At 33.2% G+C, this 5461-nt stretch overlaps 1 long non-coding RNA gene across 1 annotated transcript; it reads right to left on the reverse strand.

The window, feature by feature from the left end:
- Positions 1-244: 244 nt before the first annotated feature.
- LOC115891332 lies at positions 245-4026 on the reverse strand. Its single transcript, XR_004051811.1, has 3 exons — positions 1388-4026; positions 825-919; positions 245-626 (listed from the first exon to the last, which is right to left on the reverse strand). It is a non-coding gene; the product is annotated as an uncharacterized LOC115891332 (long non-coding RNA).
- Between the last annotated feature and the right edge of the window lie 1435 nt (positions 4027-5461).

Raw genomic sequence — 5461 nt, forward strand, 5'->3', positions numbered from 1 at the left:
AGTATTTGGATCTATATTACAAATAATTTTCCACTGATCACAAATTAATTTATCTTTAATCGGAAATTTCAAGAAATGTTTATTGATATAATTCGGATTAGATATTGAGGAGTAATACTTGTTCTAACAATTGGGAAATTTACATGAATACCTCAATCTACTAATATCCATTATCTATGACTAATATTTAACTTAACAAAAAAGTGCAACTACTAACTACTAAATAAATGGAAATGCTCCACCTGTAAAAAGTTAAAATATTTTAACACACAAAATTCACTAAACATTCTGACAACTTTAAATGTATAATTTCACCTTAAAAGTATTAGCGTGTTATAAAAGTAAATTAGAACAATCCATTCATAATACATAAAAGGACTTAAATTCTGGACGCACGTTCTGCTCAAAATGTGTCATCCATCATCAGCATTAATGATGCTAACATGTTAAGCAAAACGTGCGTCCATTATTCCAGTATTGTGCTAGATTTATGTAATAGTCCTACTATACGAATAAAACATGCTGTTAATTTTTTATTTCCGCCAAATACTGGCAAATACTTCAGTGTACCTACTTCTCCAGCCCTTCCTGATTTTCTCTCTTGAATTCTTATTTCTCTCTTGAAACTAAACAAATTATATCAAGTTAAATAAACTAATAAAAACATTTTATTTCTTTTTTTTATTTACATTTACAGAAGAGTAAATAGCAATTTAATAAAAAGAAGATATTTATGTTTTTTAGAATCTGAATAAACCACCATCACACAAAAAGTATCTATAGCACAAATAGCACATAAAACATGCTGTTAATTTTTTACTTACACCAAATACTGGCAAATAGGTACTTCAGTGTACTGCATTAACTCTTCTCCGGTCCCTCCCGATTTTCTCTCTTGATTCTGATTTTTTTCTTGAAGCTAAAAAAATTACAATATATCAAGTTAAAAAATATACGTAAACTAATTAAAATATTTTTTTTATTTTGTATTTACATAAGAGTAAATGTAGATCACAAGCATTTAATAAATGTTTTAAATATACATAAATCTTTTCAATTGCTCTTGAATAATATTATTTAATAAAAAAGGAAATATCACAAAAGCAAACAAAAGTATTTATAGTCACACAATCACAGTATTTTATTTTATTTTATTTCAAACTACTCCTTACCAACATCAAATAGTTATTAAGTATAGTCTAGAATAGTATGGTATGTGTGATATGATATTTATACTGGTAAATAGTAATGTATAGCTTATTTTAACTCATTCACATAAGTGCATCATAAATACTTTTATCAAATCACTAATTTTATAGGTTAGAAAGTAGTTAAATATTATAAAACATAAACAATCATTTTTACAATCAGTTATAGTGGTACTTACGTGTCAAAATGAAATTACTATCGGAAAAAAATACCCAATAATAGTTTCCCAATACCGTATACCGATGCTGCACCAAGATAGGTTCTTCTTCCCGCGGTTATTTGCAAAAGTTGAATTCTATTAAGACACAAAAATACGTTTACAACCGCCTTGTATTTATGAACAAAGTATTTATTTGAAATTTTAAACTTACCATGTATTGAATAACAGCATTAAAACATCCAAATAGCAATTTATAACTATAAAAACGCCTAACCTAACTGATTTGTTCACTTTGCCAGTTTCCAAGGCAAAATGGCCGCGATATTATGAAGTTCAGCAACGTGAGTTTCAAAGACAGCCTATGCCTGGCAGATGTTGCTTTCTTTGTTGTTTGTCCTGGCACGTTTAAATTGACTGTTGCCTGTTTTCCTATACAAGTGACATCCTCGTGGTTGTACCTATAAGCTCCTAGAACAATAGAATAAAGAACAGTATCTTAAACCACATTCCAGTTGAACAGGCAGGTTTCATTCCTAAACGCAGTTGCTGTAACCAAGTCCTAGTCCTAATCACTTACATCTCACATTGTAGGAAATTTCCAACTTAAGCTTAAAACCTCCATAGCTTTTGTCGATTTAACAGCCGCTTACGACACAGTCTGGAGAGATGGTATGGTTTATAAATTACTTAAAGCACTTCCTTGTCAAACTATCTCGAGTTATCAACAACATGCTAAGTAACCGATATATTCAAGTATTTCTAGGAGAGAGCACAAGTAAACATAAAAACTTAATAGCGGCTTACCCCAAGACTCCGTCTCCCCCTCTCTTATTCAACTTATACATCTCTGACCTACCAGATACGCAATCTAGAAAGTTTTGTTACGCAGACGATATAGCCATAGCAACTGAACATGATTCGTTATACCAAACCGAAAAAACGCTGACAAAGGATCTAGCATCATCGAATGCCTATTTTATAAAATGGAGAGCTCAACCCAGTGCAAATAAAACAGAAGTGGCTACCTTCCATCTTAATAACAAGCTGGCGAATACTGAATTTTTTTTGTGTTTGGTAACACCATTCTGCGTAACAACAAATAACCAAAATATCTGGGGATTACTCTGAGAGTGTACGGTCACTCTCATTTCGAAAACACCTAGAAAATGTTGCTGGTAAAATCAGAACACGAAACAACATTATACAAAAACTTTGTGGTACCTCTTGGGGTGCAAAATAACAACACTTCGGATCTCCGCCCTTGGTCAGGTATTCAGTGTGGCAGACTATTGTGCACCCGTATTGTTGAACCGCCACCACACAAATCTCGTAGACAGACAGCTGAACAACACCATGCGGCTGATTACAGGGACAATCAAATCCACAGTTACTGACCTCCAGCTCTGAGTAACATTCTACCTCCAAATCTACGCAGAAACGTAGTTAGTTCTTCTAACTAATTAGGTCTTCTTAGAGAATTTGATAAAATAATAGCTGCCCCAACACTCCTTGTTCATGAAACACTTCCTGCTTTAGAGGTCAATAGATTGAAGTCGAGAAATCCACCTTTGCGAACAGCTGAACAATTAAAAAGCAGTAACTACAATTCTCGAAAACAGTGGCTTCAGTTATGGAGAGAAATGGCCGATGCGCACCTATACTTCTGGTTCGAAAATAACTATTGCCAGATACCGGGTACCGATCTAAACCGGAAAACATGGCCAACTTTAAATAGAATGGAAGATGTGCGGATTCCGTTTATAAGTAGGGTAAAATACCTTCCCTAGAATGTGATTGCGGATCCCCTCACCAAACCATCCATCACATAACTACAGAGTGCAACCTACCCGCTTATGGTGAAGACTGGAAGGACTTTCTGGAGGCTTCTCCAGCAGCTTTGGAATGGATAGGGCATCTAGATGTTAATATATAGTGTTCGTAAATACGTTTTTTGTGTTGACTTTTTATCAAATACTTGTTTTTTATATTTACATTGTAATGTTTTCATTTACATTGTAGTTTTATATCTATGTTTAAGAATCTGGTTTTCTTCCATGTATGTGAGCCATACGATAAATAAATACATTATATGGCAGACATTGGCAGTCTTCTTCGCAGTCATTGGCAGTCGCTTGGCAGGAAAATTATATTTTGGCAGTACATGTACATTTTTTACCCAAATGTGATACCGCGAATTAACATATTCTAACTAATTAATTAAACTGTTCAGAGTGTTCATAATTAGATATTTAAAACTGTTTAACTGCTCATAACAAAAGTTAGATAACCAGTGACAACATATTAAGAAAAGTAATACTCGCGGATAGCAAAAGAAAACCGCAAACGTTTTTATTTGGAGGCTCGCAATCGAGACATCTTCCCCCTAATCTCAACGTATAACGCCCCTTGTCTCTTGCTGTTTGATTAATCGGCATGACTTTATGTCAACCGTAAATTAAAGGCAACTCAGCTAATTTAATAAATCCCAGTAGAAAATCATGAAGCGTTAAGGATTGCCGAGAATTAAAAGATTTTATAGGATGTTGAGCAGAAATTGTGACAAAACAAAAACATAAATTAAGATTTCTTCTTTTTGACAGAGGTAAATAATGGGTAAATATTAACTTGTTATATTCCGTCGTTCTTTGAAACTTTGATACTTGTTAATGAATATATTTGTTGGCAGCAGCGACTCGTGCGTTCTGGCAGCAGCGGCTCGTGCGTTCTGAAGGTTGATAGACCTTAGGTAGATAGATAACTTTGAAAACTTGTTTATATAATCTTATCATCATCATCATTCTCAGCTTAATCAACCATTTCCGATTATGGTGTAGCCTCCCTCGTATATTTAGATACTCTCTTTGTAGTTAGACCCGTTGTTGTCTGTTATTGGCTATGCGGGCCCAACTTATCCCTGCTAATTTGCTAATATCATGGTCCCAACTCAGGTTTGGTCTTCCTTTAGGTCTCTTAATGCCTCATCGTGGGTATCATGCTGCAATTTTTAAGATTCATTTTTTTTAATCTAATTTTAATTTTATCACACAGTACGGCAACAGTGGAAAGATTTCTTTCCACAATTAATCTAAATAAAACGAAAACTCGAAGTTTATTAAATACAGACACGCTTTGTGGAATGCTCCATACCAAAAGTTTTTTTTAAAAAACGCCAATCAGGTGTGCCACAATTTTCTCATCGAAAAAGAACTGTTAAAAAACACCAAAAAATGGAAAAATGTAGAACGCGACATTGATGATTAAAAAAAAAATTCTAGGGTTTCTATACCGCTGGTTTTTACTTTAAGAATAGTACGTATTTATTTTTTTTGTTATTTTTTAAAGCTTTGATGAGTTCTCTATTGATGCTGTTATTTTTATATTGCTTTATTAAAATAAAACTTTTTTAATAAGTCTTTTTTTATTAAGCTTATTAATATTCGTACTATTACTATTTTCAAAATACATTTAATCGACAACTGACAATTATATATTGACATTTCTTGTAAACTTCACTTCTCTGTTTATATTTAAGCACGAAATTTAACACGTCAGATCATTTTAATGGTATTTATACCATGATTTCCTCACAATTACCTGTACCTTTAAAAGTAATAAGAATACCATTATTTCCAATTTTCATTTATTGGCTAGAAATGATAAGAAAAGAAGAACATCAAAATTCAAAAACGCTTAATGTATTTATTTCATGTCATAAACTGGACTGGCGATCGCGGCGCGGCTAACTTCACAAGCCTATGGCTATTGGCCTTCGCTTGTTACTCCGACTTCTGTTCCCTTCTGATTTGTTATGTTTTTGATGTGAATTATACGATTTTTTTATAAAAGTAAAAAGTACCAATATTTGTTTCAAAAATACCATTAAATTTATTAGTTTATACCATCGTTACTAAAAATCTGGCAAAACTGGTCGTTGGTCTTTTTACTCAGCTTTTATCTAAGTTGGCCTAGATCTACGGATTTCTAAGAATATTTCAGAGAATAAACACGGAATTTTAGCTCCGAGGAGGGGGCAGCCCTATCCTTATAGCACAGGATCAGGCTGCAGGATTATTACGCTCTTCACGCAGTTAA

Source organism: Sitophilus oryzae, unplaced genomic scaffold, assembly GCF_002938485.1.
Source record: "Sitophilus oryzae breed Bouriz unplaced genomic scaffold, Soryzae_2.0 scaffold_980_pilon_pilon, whole genome shotgun sequence".
NCBI classification, from domain to species: Eukaryota; Metazoa; Arthropoda; class Insecta; order Coleoptera; family Curculionidae; genus Sitophilus; species Sitophilus oryzae.